This window comes from Narcine bancroftii, chromosome 5 (genome assembly GCF_036971445.1).
Source record: "Narcine bancroftii isolate sNarBan1 chromosome 5, sNarBan1.hap1, whole genome shotgun sequence".
In the NCBI taxonomy this organism is placed as follows: Eukaryota; Metazoa; Chordata; class Chondrichthyes; order Torpediniformes; family Narcinidae; genus Narcine; species Narcine bancroftii.
In genome coordinates, this window is record NC_091473.1 from 179,195,255 (window position 1) to 179,212,169 (window position 16,915).

The 16,915-nt window shown below is 46.6% G+C and overlaps 1 protein-coding gene and 1 long non-coding RNA gene across 6 annotated transcripts in view; one reads left to right on the forward strand and one right to left on the reverse strand.

Annotated features, from left to right (window-relative positions):
* srgap3 (SLIT-ROBO Rho GTPase activating protein 3) overlaps positions 1–16,915 on the forward strand; it is a 263,068-nt gene that overhangs the window by 68,396 nt on the left and 177,757 nt on the right. The window lies entirely within an intron of this gene.
* Positions 2,937–16,915, reverse strand: part of LOC138764249 (uncharacterized) — a 39,141-nt gene continuing 25,162 nt past the window's right edge. The window contains exon 3 of the long non-coding RNA XR_011358088.1: positions 2,937–3,059. This is a non-coding gene — a long non-coding RNA (uncharacterized lncRNA). The remainder of the gene's footprint in view (positions 3,060–16,915) is intronic.

The following is a 16,915-nucleotide window of genomic DNA, read 5'->3' on the forward strand; positions in this document are numbered from 1 at the left end:
GCTTGAGCATGTGGTGCATGTTTGAGTGTGTGGTGCATGTTTGAGCATGTGGTACATGTTTGAGTGTGTGGGTACATGTTTGAGTGTGTGTGGTGCATTTTGCATGTGTAAGTACATGTTTGAGTGTGTGGTGCATTTTGCGTGTGTAAGTACATGTTTGAGTGTGTGGTGCATGTTTGAGTGTGCGGGTAAATGTTTGAGTGTGTGGTACATGTTTGTGCGTGTGATGCATGTTTGAGTGTGTGGGTACATGTTTGAGCATGTGGTGCATGTTTGAGTGTGTGGTGCATGTTTGAGTGTGTGGTGCATGTTTGTGTGGTGCATGTTTGAGCATGAGGTGCATGTTTGAGCGTGTGGTGCATGTTTGAGCGTGTGGTGCATGTTTGAGCATGTGGTGCATGTTTGAGCGTGTGGTGCATGTTTGAGCATGTGGTGCATGTTTGAGCATGTGGTGCATGTTTGAGTGTGTGGTACATGTTTGAGCATGTGGTGCATGTTTGAGTGTGTGGTGCATGTTTGAGTGTGTGGTGCATGTTTGTGTGGTGCATGTTTGAGCATGAGGTGCATGTTTGAGCATGTGGTGCATGTTTGAGCGTGTGGTACATGTTTGAGCATGTGGTGCATGTTTGAGCGTGTAGGTACATGTTTGAGTGTGTGGTGCATATTTGAGTGTGTGGTGCATGTTTGAGTTTGTGGTGCATGTATGAGTGTGTGGTGCATTTTGAGTGTGTAAGTACATGTTTGAGTGTGTGGTGCATGTTTGAGTGTCGGGTAAATGTTTGAGTGTGTGGTACATGTTTGTGCGTGTGGTGCATGTTTGAGCATGTGGGTACATGTTTGAGTGTGTGGTGCATGTTTGAGTGTGTGGGTACATGTTTGAGCGTGTGGTGCATGTTTGAGTGTGTGGTGCATGTTTGAGTGTGTGGTGCATGTTTGAATGTGTGGTGCATGTTTGAGCGTGAGGTGCATGTTTGAGCGTGTGGTTACATGTTTGAGTGTGTGGTGCATATTTGAGTGTGTGGTGCATGTTTGAGTTTGTGGTGCATGTTTGAGTGTGTGGTGCATGTTTGAGCGTGTGGTGCATGTTTGAATGTGTGGGTACATGTTTGAGCGTGTGGTGCATGTTTGAGCGTGTGGTGCATGTTTGAGCGTGTGGTGCATGTTTGAGCATGTGTGTACATGTTTGAGCGTGTGGTGCACGTTTGAGCGTGTGGTGCATGTTTGAGCGTGTGGTGCATGTTTGAGCTTGTGGTGCATGTTTGAGTGTGTGGTGCATGTTTGAACGTGTGGTGCATGTTTGAGCATGTGGTGAATGTTTGAGCATGTGGGTAGATGTTTGAGTGTGTGGTGCTTGTTTGAGCGTGTGGTGCATGTTTGAGCATGTGGTGCATGTTTGAGCATGTGGTGCATGTTTGAGTGTGTGGTACATGTTTGAGCGTGTGGTGCATGTTTGAGCATGTGGGTACATGTTTGAGCGTGTGGTGCATGTTTGAGCGTGTGGTGCATGTTTGAGCATGTGGGTACATGTTTGAGCTTGTGGTGCATGTTTGAGCGTGTGGTGCATATTTGAGTGTGTGGGTGTGTTTCAATTGCATTGTGTACCTTTAAATGTAGACAAACAACCTGAATACATGCCCTTCTGGACTCTGAGCCTCCAATGCCCAAATACACCAAATGACCTGCAGCCTGGACATCTTGAAGAGTGTGAGAAAACCCATGCAGAAACGGAATTAATGTATAAGTAGAACCTTCTTCCACATTTCTGGAATTGTTTTTTTTATGTCGTTTCATTTAAAGTAGCACTTCCCAAGAACTTATCAACAATGTTAAATGATGACCTGCAGTAGATTTATCAAAAGCCTTTGTTAAAACTGCAGACAGCGTGTTTAAACTAAAATCCTGCAACTGCGGAACTCTGTGCCGAAGATGGCGGTGCCTGTACTCAGCAGCGCCACAGGGAGTTGCAGACTCCTGGGAGCAGTGGAGCAGTGCCGGGCACCAGAAATGTGAAGAACATTCCTCATTGAGAAGGAGTTGCAGAGGAGATGATCTTGCAGGACGATGACCATGGCAGTGAACTAGCTGAGGGACACACACAAGGTGCAGGCACCTTGTGGTCAGGGGATCTGCACAGGCTGTAGACTGCTGGATACTGGCACCTCGAAACTTGATATTGGAAATGGGATTTCAGAGGGTGCTGAGGGCAAGAAAAGGTCCCAAAGGATCTTGGGCACTGGAGGCTTCCTGATGGTGTTTGAGATTTAGATGTGGAGATTGGGTCACTGATGGATAGAACAGGGGTCTGTGCGGCTGCAGGAGAGCTAGCAGGAAATCCACGGATTTGCTGAATCCACGGGACTCACTTTTGTTTCTCTTTCTCGTACCAGGCAACACTAATGGCCTTAAGCAGGCAGAAGACAATTTTGTGTAATGTTACATGTTCTGTTCTATTACATGCTAATAAAGGAATCTTGAATTAATCTGTCTTTTATAAACCTACTAAATTCAGGTGTTCATTCATAGCATTGATATAAAATCAGTTCAGACAGGAGATGGCATTTGACACCTTGTACAAATGCCTTGTCTGAAATGGTCATGGAAACAGACCCTTCTGCCCACCAATCCACACTGGGCATCAAATATCCATTGACACTCATCCCATATACTTGGGGCAGTGAACCTACCAACTCACAAGTCTTTGGGATATAGGAGAAAAGTGGAGCAACCGGAGGAAACCCTGGCACTCACACTCCTTGTTTGGCTGGAACATTATCAACTCATGGAGCTGAGAGGGTGTTTATGATACCTATTGCAATATTATATCCTTGCAAGGAGAAGCGATACCTTTTATAATGAATATGATGGGGAACATCAACCTCTTTGTCTCTCTTGGGCTTTACCACATGCATTAAATTGGTGAACTGACAGAACCTGTGGTAAGGTTTCAACCTGCATCTGACATTGTTGTCAACATTGGAGACATCACATTGAAAAATATTGTTCCTGGCAGAACATCCAAAGATTGTTGCATCTGCTCTTTCGAATCACCCAGCGTCCATCTAAAAAAGAAAACATTTTTGCTCTCAGCAGCTGTAATTTCTAAATCTGAAGTAAGGAGTTGAAACAAAATAAGAATAAAATCTAAGAATTCACTATAATTAAATTTACCATGTGAGTTGGCCATATTAAGACCATCTCCTTGGTTCTCCATTTTCTCCTGTCGAATTGTGTGAAAGTGAAGATGTCCTTGGGTCCATGTCCAACCACATTTCCCAGCATGCACCAGAACAGTTGTGTTGCTGCTCCATCCTTTCCGCAAATCGTCCCAAGGTGAACACTGCATGAAGCTTTGCTAAGCTTCCATTGCGAAGATATGTTGGGATGAGAGAGGATCACGGCCCAGTCATGCTTTAGGTCTTTAAAACCAGGTTCAATGTTCTCTTTGGGCCCATTTCTTTCCTCACATTGAAATCCTAGAGTACACCAAGGTTACGTGGTGTGTACCCTTGTGTACAATTTATATGCTTCATACAGAGTCCTACACACTACATGCCTACCTTGAAGGCAACATATGAGAAAACCACAAGTAGGCTCGACAAAAGACGTGCAGTGGAAGATGAATATTTGGATTATCAAAAGGCTTTGACAAGGGGCCGCACACGAGGCTGCTTCACAAAATGAGACCCCTTGGAATTATAGGAAGCATTAGCTACTCAGCAGGAAACAGGGAGTGGGAATAAAAGGACCCTATTCTGGTTGGCAACCAGTAACTAGTGGTGTTCCGCAGGGGCTTGGTGTTGCGGCCACTTCTTTTTTACATTTTGGATGGCTCTATTGTTAAGTTTGCCAAAGATACAAAGATAGGTGGAGGGGGAGGTAGTGATGAGGAAATGGAGAGACTGCAGAGAGACTTCGATAGATGAGGAGAATTGGGAAAGAAATGACATATGAAATATAATGTTGGAAAGTGTACGGTCACGCCCTGGGGTAGAAGAAATAAACGGGAAGACTATTATTTGGATGGGGAGAAAATTCAAAATTCAGAAGTGCAAAGGGACTTGGAAGTCTTTGTGCAGGATATGCTAAAGGCACAAATGGGCCTAGAGGATGAACTGCAGACGTGTTAGTTTGACATCTGGTGGTTGGATACTGATAGATAAAATCAATCAAGATGCGTTTCACAAACATTTCTCGGACTAGTTGACCCTGTATTGAATGTGCCCAGAAGTATTGAACTGCACGTTTTACAAACATTTCTACGTCTGATTCCACCTGCATTGAATTCGCCCATCGTTATTGAATGAAGATCTACCGGGACCGATGCCTAAAGAGGGTGCACAAAATCAGTGAACCGGTGTGGACTCGAAAGGCCAACATGGCCTGTTTCCGCTCCGTAAATGGTTATATGGTTATGGTTATATGGTTGATCACCATGTTGAATTGGTGGTGAAGAAGGCAAATGCAATGGTGCCATTCATATCTAGAGGATATGAGCAGGGATGTGATCTTGAGGCTTTACAAGGCACTGATGAGGCCTCACTTGGACTACGGGGTACAGTTTTGGGCTCCTTATTTAAGGATGGATGTGCTGCCATTGGGGAGGGTTGAGAGAAGATTCCCAAGAATGATTCCTGGAATGAAGGGATTAGCAAATGAGGAACATTTGATGGCTCTTGGTCTGAACTCCTTGGAGTTTGGAAGAATGTGGGGGGGACCTCACAGAAGCATTTTGAATGTTGAAAGACGTGGACAGAGGAGATGTGGAAAATTTGCTTCTCAAGATAGGGGAGTTTAGGGCAAGCAGACACAACTTCAGAATTGAAGGGTACTAGCTGTGGTCGCCAAGTCATTAGATGTATTTAGGACAGAGATTGATAGCTCTGCGTATCAAAGGTTATGGAGAGAAGGCAGGAGAGTGAGGGTGAATGGGAGAGTGCATTAGCTCATGGTGGAATGATAGACCAGACTCGATGGGCTGAATGGCCTATTTTTGCTCCTATACTTTTATAGTAGTTCTTCAGCTCTTCTACACTAGTTGTCAATCACTCAATTTACACTAATCCTGTAATATTCCCATTTTTTCCTCTTTCCTCATACTCTTCAACTACGTGCCTCCTCCTCCAGGACACTCTCACTCACTGAGACACAAACTCCCCACGTGCATGTCTGAAACCCAGAACACCCAGAGGAACCCACATGTCAAAGAGAGCATGGTCAATCTCCACATAGGCTGCATCAGAGGGAGGCTGGGATTCAACCGAGATCTCTGGTGCTGTGAGACAGCTGCACTACTAGCTGTGCCATAGTGCTACCCATGTTATTTCCATGCATCTTGAGTCATGCACATTCCCATCATCTCCCTGCCCCCTGCCTCCCCAGCCTCCCTCCAGGGATAATTTACAGCAGACAATTATCTTGTCAACCCGCGGAGCTTTGGGAACTGGGGCATCTCAGGAGAAACCCATGAAGTCACGGAGCCAAGATGCAAACTCCACATGGGCAGCACTTGAGATTGTGATTGAACCCAGGTTCCTGGAGCTGTGTGAGGCTCATTTCCACACCTCTGTGGGGTAAACAGTTCCAAAAATGTACAACCTTCATCCCCACCTCAGTAAAATCAAGGAATAGATTGAATGAACTCATAGACTCTTGCCCAGAGCAGGCAAATCAGTAACCAGAGAACAAAGGCTGAAGGTGAGAGGGACAAAATTTGGTGGGGACCTGAGGAGTGACTTTTTTACACAGAGGGCGATGGATGTATGGAACGGGCTGCTGGAGGAGGTGGCTGATTAAGAAACATTTAGAAGGTTACATGGAATGGGTCCGTCCAGCTGTAGAGGCTGTGGGAGGGCTGGAGGTAAATTCACAGACACTCAGTGACTCTGAAAGGATTCTCTTTTGCTTCTCTTTCTCTCGTATTGTGTGTGGCACCGGGCAACACTAATGGCGACTCTTTGTCTGCTTCCAGCAGGCAGAAGGCAATTTAATGTAATATACATTCTGTGCTATTGTATGACTATAAAGGAAAATGACAAGGTGGGATTAGAGGGATGTAGGACAAAAGCAGGTATGTGGGGCTGCTGTGGGTGGGGCATTTATTGGTCGGCATGAGCAGTTTGGGCTGAAGGGCCTGTTTCCATGCAGACTGACTCGATGTCCCTTTTGAGAAAACATTTCAAGCTGACACTTTTGTGTCCTTCACCCAGGCAGTGTCCCCAGTGGAGCCATTCAGCACTAGGCTCAACTTAGCAGCCAAATCAGAAGTTTTCTTATGGATCAAAAGGTTTGCTGCTGTCGAACCTCATCTGACCCAACACACTAATGTTATCGTGAAGAAAGCACACAGCGCCTCTACTTCCTTAGGAGTTTGTGGAGGTTCAAACTTCTACAGAGGTGTATTTCATTTTTTTTCAATTTAGACATACAGCATGGTAACAGGCTATTTCGGTCCATGAGCCAATACTCCCAATTAACCTAAAAACCCCAGTACTTTTCAAATGGTGGGAGGAAACCGGAGCCCCCAGGAAAAACCCATGCAGAAACAGGGAGGACGTACAAACTCCTTACAGACGGTGCAGGATTCGAACCCAGGACCCAATCACTGGCGCTGTAACAGCATTGCACTAAGCACTATGCGAGCTGTGCTACCCAGGTGTAGTGGAAAGTGTGTTGAATGGCTACATCATGGCCTGATCTGGGTGCACCCATGCCTCTGAGTTGAAACCCCTGCAAAAGTAGGTCAACACAGCCCAGAATCTCACAGGCAAAACTCTCCCTACCATTAAGCTACCATCAGAGAGCAGAAGCAATCATCAAGGATCCATACCACCCACAACATGCTCTCTTCTTGCTACTACCATCAGGAAAGAGGTATCGATGCCATAAGACTCTTACCACCAGATTGAGGGTCAGCTGCTCCCCCTGCACCATCAGATTCCGGAACAACAAACTCAATCAGAAACTAATTTAAGGCTCTTAATTTGCTCATTATTTATTAATGAATATATTTTTTTGTATCGCACAGTCAGTTTGTTTACATTTAATTATTTGTTTACATTTTTCTCCTTTGTACACGTATCTTTCCTTGAGTAGAATTTTTTTCTTATACTACCGATAAGTAGAAATTCTGCCTGGTCTTCAGGAGAAAGAACCTATGTGATATCATGTTTGTGGTCTGACAATAAATCTGAACTTTGAACATTGACTTTGGATGGTGAGCCTTCCCACCGAACACTGCAGCTCTCAGCAATAACCCACTGGATGGTACAATTCTCCCCAGCCTCTGGTTGGGGCGTGGGACCTGTGCAAATACCCAAGAGGCCTGGGGGGATGAACTACCATTGGTCTCACTCCCAGCATGCCACATCATGTGAAACCGGGTGCCTCAGCTGCTGTGTTGAGCAATTTCTCCCTGTAGATTGAATCACTGTAATACATACAACAGTAACATTACATTTGACCTTAAAGTCAGTTTCTGAAATGTGCAAATTAATATTTTGAGCCAGAAAGATATGTTAATTGAAGCGTTCAGGTTTAATGTCCTTGAATCTGGTGGAGTGTGCTTTCACACTTTAAAATCTTCTTCCCAGCAGGAGGAGGGTGAAGAGTGTGCTTGGGGTGGGATGAGTCCTTTAATCTGTTGACTGCTTTCACGAGGAGCAGGAGGTGAAGATAGTGTGGGCAGTGGCAGATTAACAACCATTAGGCTGAGCAAACTGAAGCCTAGGGGCCCGGAGGGTAAGGGGGGGTCCGAGCCCCAAGATTTCAGCCGACTCAGTAAAGGGGTAGTCTGGTCTTGGGCTTTGGTTTCACACTTTCTACGTGGGTGAAGCCAGTGGCTGTGAGCCAGAGTCGGCTTCACGCCGTTGCCGGGATGACGTGCGCAGGAGTGTCTGGGAGCTGGCAGTGGCGGCATGAAGATTTGCAGCGTGTGCAATCCTCCGCCTTCCCACTAAACTATTTGATTTTTTTTTTACGTCCAATTCGGTTGGAGACATTTAAAGGTGAATAGTTTGGTGGGAAGGTGGAGGATTATTGGGGGGTGGGGGTTGAATTAAAGCCGCTTGTCCAGAGCGCCCGGAGGCAGTGAAGTAATTAGTGGCACTCTGATGGAATTGGTGGGCGTTGCTGGGTGATCGAGTGAGTGGCCACCACCAGAGCACCCACCATCCCCATCCAGAGTGCCACTAACAGCCTCTGGATGAGCTGCTTTAATTCAACCCCCACCCCCCCCCAATCATCCTCCACCTTCCCACCACCAAACGATTAGCTTTTTAATGTCCATTTCAGTTAGAGACATTAAAAAGCTAATCGTTTGGTGGGTTGAATCCTGCCCGTAAGCTCCAGTATGCTGGATAACAAGGAGCCCCCCCACGCCCCCCAGGACGAGCAGAACATGACCCAGCAGCAGGCACTGAACTACCTATCCCCACATAGCAGTGTAGTCCTACTGGTCGCTCAATCAGGGTTCGTGCCTCGCGGTTGTGGAAGTACCACGTTCACCCAATAGGAAGCTGGTCCCAATGCTACCTGCCAATCATTGCTCGTGTTTGTACGAGTCGGAGGTCTTCTTCCTACAGCAGAGCTCGGCTCATGTAAGTGCCTGCATCACTCACGGAAAATTCAGGGACAACTGATTCGATTAACCCTGGACATCTGGACTCTCTGCCATTGTCACAGAAGCAGAGTAACTAAGTGACTATTTTAATTATTCATGCTGTTAAAAAATAAATGATCAACGACAGAATAGTTTCTGGAAATTGTAATGGTCGCTGTAAGTGATTGAAAGACGGGGTGGCTGGCTGTGGCTAGTACAAGCCGGGGGTGGGGAGGGGGGGGGGTGTTGCGCAGCAGAGAGCTGAACAGGGTCAAACTGCCCCTGTGTCAGAGCCCAGCGATGAGGTCCCCGCAAGCAGCCAGCACCAAGGCACCCCACTACTGGCCCAGCCCCTCCCCACCAAGCTATTGCCAATCGGCCCATCAATTCTATCCTGCCATTGCCGAGCACAATGTATAAACACACAGAATATGTGAGAGGAGGGCATCACCTGAGGTGGGGGGGATGGGGCGGGTGGTAAAATCCAGGGGGGGACATACTAAAGCTCAGCCTAGGGGCCCAGGTGATAGTTAATCTGCCACTGAGTATGATGGGCTAAACTTAACAAGTTTAGCTCTTGGGTGGAGCAGGACCCGTCCCATGCAGTGATCCACCCAGAGGATTACTTCCTCTATTATACTTGTAACATTCTAAATGAGCTGTCCAGTTTCCTATCGGTCTCCCAGCAACCACATGCTAACAACACCCACAGTTGTCTGAGCTGCCTGGTGTTTCTAGCACTGTTTTTATTTCAGACATGCAGTATCTGCAGACTTTTATGTCTTCGTTAATCCTGACATCCTTGTCCCAATAACCCATCACCTAGCTGAGTGTCCCTCTATGCATCACCTTCCCTTGCCAGCTCCCACCACTCTTCCCAAACTCCTGATTCCATCCACTCTTGCTCGCTATCCCTCCATCCCTCTCTGCCTTCCCTGTTCCAAACCCCATATGGCAGACTTTTCACGTTCATTTGGTTCTTTGGGAATTGGAAATTGATTCCTGGAATATGTTTGATGTATTGGAGAGGCATCTGTGACAGATTACAGTGACAGCCCTGGAACGAGCACATTTGTCAATGGCAGGATGCGCTCATTCAAACCAGGCACCCTGACCATCAGCTCAATCACCTGGCTCTCCCATCTCCAAGGGCAGCAATACACCTGGCTCGCTGACACTGTTGAAGCCCAACACGCAGAGAAGGGAATTGTGTGTTCGTTGCATTCGTTAATTAAAGCAGAGGTTGATAGGTTCTTGATTAGTAAGGGGGGAAGGCAGAAGAATGAGGTGGAGAGGAAAATATCAGGCAGGATTTGAATGGCAGAGCAGACTTGATGGGCCTATTGGCCTGATTCTTCTCTTACATCTCATCTTCTCAAGCTCAAAGCCCATCAAGACAGATTGGAAAGATTGGGGTTGACAACATTCCTCAAAGTTTAGAAGAATAAGGGATGACCTTATTCAAACATGTAATGTCCTAAGGGGAGAAGTTGAGATGTTTCCACTGGTGCAAGAGTCACAAAGAAGGGGTCATATTTTCAGGATAAGGGTCTAGTCATTTAAAACAGCAGTGAATCAAACTTTCTTCTCCCAAAAGGTGGTGAAGGTTGGATCATTAGAATTATTTAAAGAGAAGATAGGCAAATATTTGGAGATGGGTAGAAGAATTTTAAAAATGCACCAAGTTGTGATGGCCTCTTCGGCACCGTACAATAGTGAAACCCCCTACCCTACGTGTATAGTCTACAATCGGGCAACACGAGGGAAAATAAGAAATACAACCTGGACTTTCAAACTGGAGGATCGGACTGTTCATTTATTGAGAATAACAGCTAAAGCAGCTCTCCATGACTCGACTAATTAATAATAATATTTATTTTGATATATGTACTGTGTACTGTTTCGGTATCTGTATGTGTGTTATTATGTGTACCTGCATTTTGCACTGTTCTGCTCCAAGGACTGGAGATCACTGTTTTGTCAGGTTGGACTGGTGCAATCAGGTGATACATGAACTTGAATTATTTGGAGGGTTGAGGGCCATGGGTAAATAGTGGAGAAGAGGATTTGAGGCCAGCGATGATCACACTGACGAGGAAGGAAGGTTTGGCGTGGGGCATGTTCTTTCAAGATTTGGCCATCAATGGGAAAGCCAGCACTTCTTGTCCATCCCTAAGTGCCTCTCAAGAATGTGTGGTGAACTTCTCTCTTGAACTGCTGCAGACCCTTCTGGTGAAGGTGCACCCACGATACTGGTTCATATAAAGGGGAAGGACAGGTGAAGTATTTCCCAGTCTGAGGTAAATCTTCAGCTTTTTATTTTGCCTCATGAGATACTCTGAGGGAAGTTTCTTGCTCTGCTTGAGGAGGTAGTGCTGATATTTTCCTTGATTACTCCCTACTCAAAAGGCCTGAGGCTTCTGAGATGGCAGGCAGGCAGTTTGTTCAGATGGATAGTATCTGGTCTTTGCCCAAACAATGCCCTATCCAATCTTCATTTGCAAAAGCATAATGCTTTGGTCAGCATATTAAATGAGAAAATAAGAAATTAAGAGCAGGAGTGCTCCTCTAATTCTCGTTGACTATTGGAAAGTCTATAATGCAACCCCATGAGTGTGGTCAAATCTTTCCTGTTCCTCAGCTCCATATAGTCTAATAGATGAGACCCCTGGTTAGTCCTGCCTGAGCACAGCTGTGATATTTTCCATAAAGAGCAATGCCGCTCCTCCCTCTTTCATCTTCCCCCCCCCCCACCCAATAATACTATCGTATCTAAAGCAACGGAAGCCCAGAACATTGAGCTGCAAGTCCTGTCCCTCCTGCAGTGTTTCACTAATGGCCACAATGTCATTATTCCATGTGCCAATCCGCGCTCTAAGCTCATCTACCTTTTCTTCCAATACTTCTTAGATTGAAATAGATGAACCTGAGAACATTTCCACCACGTTCAACCCATGAACTTCTAACGGTTCATGTAATTTTCACATCACCTTTTCCCTCCTCCACTCCCCTATCTGCTCTGGCACTCTAGTTCCCATACACCTGTAAATCTAGTTTCAATCCACTGGAATAGCCCTAGCAAACTTTCCCACAAGGATATTAGTCCCCCTCTTGTTGGAGCAGGTCCCATCTTCCCTGGGAGATACCCCAATGGTCCAGAAACCTGAAGCTCTCCCTTCCTCCTACACCATGTCTTCAGCCACATGTTAAGCTGCATTATCCTATTTCTAACCTCACTAGCACGTGGCACGGGCAGCAATACTGAGATCATTACCCTGGAGGTCCTGTCCTTCAACCTAGTGCCTAACTCCCTGAACTCTCCTTGCAGGACCTCCTCACCCTTCCTATCCATGTCATTGGTCCCTACATGGACCATGACATTTGGCTGCTCACCCTCCCTCCTGAGAATGCCATGAACTTGATTTGAGATATCTCAGATCCTGGTAACAGGGAGGCAACATACCATCCGGGATACTTGACCTCCTCCACAGAACCTCCTATCTGTCCCCCTAACTGTGGAATCCTCTGTCACTACCGCTCGCATCTTCTCCTTCCTTCCCTTCTTAACCACAGGACCAGGCTCCATGCCAGAGACCTGATTGCCATGGCTTGTCCCTGGTAGATTGCTCCCCCCCCCGCCCCCCGCCAAAGTATCCAGAATGATATACTTGTTATTGTGGGAAGCGGCTACAGGATTGACCTGCAATGCCTGCCTGTTTCCTTTCTCTCTCCTGACTGTCACCCATCTACCCTCCTCCATGTCAGGGTTCAAATCCAGTGCTGTCTCTAAGGAGTTTGTACGTTCTCCCCATGATTATGTAGGTTTCTTCCAAGCTTCAAAATGTATGGGGGTTGTAGATTAATTGGGTGGCACAGGCCCATGGGCTGAAACAGCCTGTTATACTCCTGTATGTCTAAAAAATATCACTTGTCTCTATTTAACCAATCTGATAGAGTTTTCCAAAGAGGTTACGAGGAAAGTTGATGAAGGAAAGGCCATGTTGTGTACATGGACTTTGGTAAGGCCTTTGACGAGGTCCCACATGGGTGGTTAGTCAGGAAGATTCAGACACTCAGTATTCATGGTGAGGTAGTAAACTGGCTTCAACATTGGCCATATGGGAGAAGGCAGAGAGTGGTGGTGGATAATTGCTTCTCAGACTGGAGCCCTGTGACTAGTAGTGTGCCTCAGGGATAGATGGTGGAACCATTGTTGTTTGTTGATCAATGATCTGGATGATAATGTGGTAAATTTGATCAGCAAATTTGCAGATGACAGTAAGATTGAAGGTGTTGTGGGCAATGAAGAATGTTTCCAAAGCTTGCAGAGGGATCTGGACCAGCTGGGAAAATGGCAGATGGAATTTAAAGCAGACATGTGTGAGGTGTTACATTTTGGATGGACAAACCAAGAAAGCGCATACACGGTCAAGCACTGAGGAGTGCAGTAGAGCAGAGGGATCTGGGAATGCCTGTATTGCAGGTAGATAGGGTTGTAAAGAGAGCTTTTGGCATATTGACCTTCATAAATCAAAATATCGAGTATAGGAATTGGGAAGTTATGTTAAAGTTGTATGTCATTGGTGAGGCCAATTGGAGTATTGTGTGCTGTTTTGATCATCTAACAGCAGGAAAGAAGAGTGAGGAGAAGATTTACTAAGATGTTGACAGGACTACAGGAACTGAGTTACATGGAAAGGTTAAATAGGTGAGGATATTTTTCCCCAGAAGCGTAGAAGAATGAGAGGAGATTTGATAGAGGTATTTAAAATTATGAGGGGGATAGGCTTTTTTTCTACTGAGGGTAGGTGAGATATAAACCAAAGGACATGGGTTAAGGGTGGAAGGGGAAATGTTTAGGGGAATATTAAAGGGAACTTCACAGGGAGAGTGGTGGGAGTGTGGAATGAGTTTTCTAGTTGAAGTGACGACTCCGGGCTCAATTTTAACATTTAAGAAGAATATGGACAGGAGGGGCATGGACTGGGTGCAGTTCAGTGAGACTAGGCAGGAAAATAGTTTGGCTTCTATGGTCTTGTATGTGTGTTTTGCCTGGTTATGCGTTTGCATGTTTTTGCACCGAGAACTTCTGTTAGGTTGTACTTGTACAATTAATTGGATGATAAATAAAGTTGAACTTTACTTCCTCTGGATCCTGCATGATCGGCTAAGTTTCTCCAGTGCATTTGTCCAGCGCACTCGACCCCAGCATCTGTCTGTGGACTTTATTGTTTATCTTCATGGAATGTAACTGCAGGCTTCAGGCCTGAGGCCTTCTGCAGGTGGGCTACATCAGGCTTCTGCCTCATTCCTACCCACAACCCACAACCATGTACCAAGTGTGTTTCACATCCACAGCAAGGCACCAAGAGCCAGTCCAGGACCCAATCTAATCCAAAAATGCAGAGAGTCAAATGGGATTAGTACAAGTGGTGGTCTATGGTCAGCGCCAACTCACTGGGATGAAGGACTGGTCCCTGTGCTGTCTGGAAGGCAGGTTTATTTTATCTTTCCTCCAGACAGAATCCTCGAGCTTTCTCTGCCATCGTGCATTGAACCCATCTGGCCATGGTAGAAAGAGCTGCAGCTGTGATACCCCAGGCATCTTGAGTTTGGTCTGCCTTCTGGCACAAGGGACTTGGAGCAATTAAAAAGAAAGGGCTCCAACCCAAATGGTTGACGGTCAGCCGCCCTCCATGGATACTGCCTGACCTGCTGAGTTCTCCCACCCACCCAGCTTCTCTTTGTTTATCCAACCCTTCAAGTTGGGAGGGACTGCGCTGGCATCATGGGACTGAATGTCGAGGGTGGACAATGAGGATGGGTCTGCAAAGTGCAGATCCTTTCCTGATAGGGGAAGGGGAAGGTGGGACAAATCTTAAATCAAAGGTAAATCCTCAAGGACTGGCACTGGCTGACAGACAGACACTCTCCACAGACAGAGCTGTGGTTCCCTCCACTATCGGCGTTTACCCCCACGTCGGTGGAGTTCCTCCCCCATAGACTGAATTGCCCCACACAGATAGAGATCCACCACACAGACCCCCACCCCCCCAGAGACAGTTCCCCCACCCCCCCAGAGACAGTTCCCCCATGACAGAGTTGCCCCACAGACAGTGGTGTTTGGAAGTGGAGAGGATGGCTGGCCCTTTAACTGCCCAAGCTTTCCCCACAGCCCTGCTCCATCACTCCGGAATGGCTGTCATGCAAAGATTTTCTAGCAACATCTGGTTTGAATTTCGGCTCAGGGCAGCGGTGGGTGGGAGAGGGAGAGGGGGAGGTGGGGAGTGCAGCTTCCGTGCACAACGATGCTGATTTAATTGAGGCTGGCGGGCAGTGCGGATGCAAAGCCCTGCATTTCGTGTGCGTTGGATCACACCCGAGCGCCTGTTTAGCAGCTGCTGCACGGCTCCCCGGGGTTGAAGGTCAGGATGCGAGAGAGTCTACAGCTTCTGTTCGAGGGCCTTGTGTTATTGTGACTGTGGCTGTCTTCAGGAAAGCTTCCATTCAAGCAGATAATGAAGGCAGCGTGCCTTGAATGTGAATGGACGACGGGATGCTGGGAGCTGGGCTGAGGAGTGAGCACGAATGAGAGTTTGCAGCTTGCCTCTAAATGCAACGCTTTTGTGTTGAGCCCAACAGCGTTCACTGCTTGGAACGTTCATCACAGGCCCTGACCTCCTATCGATCAGCATTACAGCACAGTGCAGGCCCTTCAGCCCACAACATTGTGCTGATTGGAAACCTACTCCCGAACAACCAGTGCAGACGCTGTCTTAAGGAGGCAGCCAACATCGTAAAGGCCTCCCCATCACCTTGGACACAAGGTGCAGAAGCCTGAAGAACCAGCTCCTTGATGTTTTATGCCCCCGCCCCCCCAACAACTATGAGGTTCTTAAACCTTACAAAACACTCTGGGTGGGAGACAGGAGATGGAGTAACATGATTATATAGTTTTTAATGATTCGATCTGTGAGAGGTTGTGAGCACACCAAAACAAATTAACTGGGTACTGAGGCTGGAAACAAACTTGCACCATTTTAACAATTAGGTTTCTTTTAATATGTAAAGTATTGAATGTAATTAAATCTACAATGTTGTTGTTTGGATGTAGGCCCATGGTAATTTGAGACTCTGGGAGTAATGAAGGGCTAAAAATGATTTCAAGCAAATTAAGCTGTTAGAAACAGAACTACAAATCTTAATTCCCTGCCTTTTAATCAGGAAACCATCATTTATCTGTTGTAATTTGGTCACAAGTCAAAAAGAAACTAGGATGTAACTAAATTTGAGTTTGTGTCACAGCTGCTGGTGCATGAGGCCTATATGAAGTGGGGATTTTGGTGATCCAGATCGCCCCGGACGTGGCCATCAACCTGATCTCCCGCACTACCCCAGGAAGGTTGTCCCCCACTGGAGGGGACGGGCTGCATTTGCTGTTTGCTGTCTTGCAGCAGAATCCGAATCAGGATTTATTGTCATGAACAAGTCATGAAATTCGGGCTTTTGCGGCGGCGTCATAATGCATATTATAACCATCTTCCAACATTACTGAATAAAAAATAATAGCGCACAAAAAGTACGGCAGTGTCTTTGGTTCATTGATCATTCAGGGATCTGATGGCAGCGGGGAAGAAGCCGTCCTTGTGCCCCTGAGGCTCGTCTTCTGTACCTTTTCCCCCGATGGTAGCAGAGTGAAGAGGGCACGGCCTGGGTGGTGGGGGCTTTGAGGATAGAGGCTGCTTTTTTAAGACCGCCTCATGTAGATGTCCTCGATGGAGTGAAGTCTGGTGCCTGTGATGTTGAGGCCGAGTTAACAACCCTCTGGAGTTTATTCTTGTCCTGAGAGTTGGTGCCTCCATACCAGGCAGTGATGCAACCACCCAGAATGCTCTCCACGGTACACCTGTAGAAGTTTATGAGAGTCTTCAGTGAATACAGAATTTTCTCAAACAACTCACAAAGTATAGCCGCTGGCGAGCTGCCTTTGTGATTGCTTCAACATGGAGGATCCAGGACAGATCCTCGGAGATTTGACACTCAGGAATTTGAATTTCTTGACTCTCTTCACCACTGAGCCCTCGATGAGGACTGACTTTCTCCTGAAGTCCACAATCATCTGCGTGGTTTTGCTAATGTTGAGCGCAAGGTTGTTGTCGTGACACCATGCAATGAGCTGATCTATCTCCCTCCTATATGTTTCCTCATTACAGCTTGTGATTCTGCCAACAACTATGGTGTCATTGGCAAACGTAGATAGCATGGGATTTGTGCGTGGCCTGGCCATACAGTCATGGATGTATAACGAGTAGATCAGTG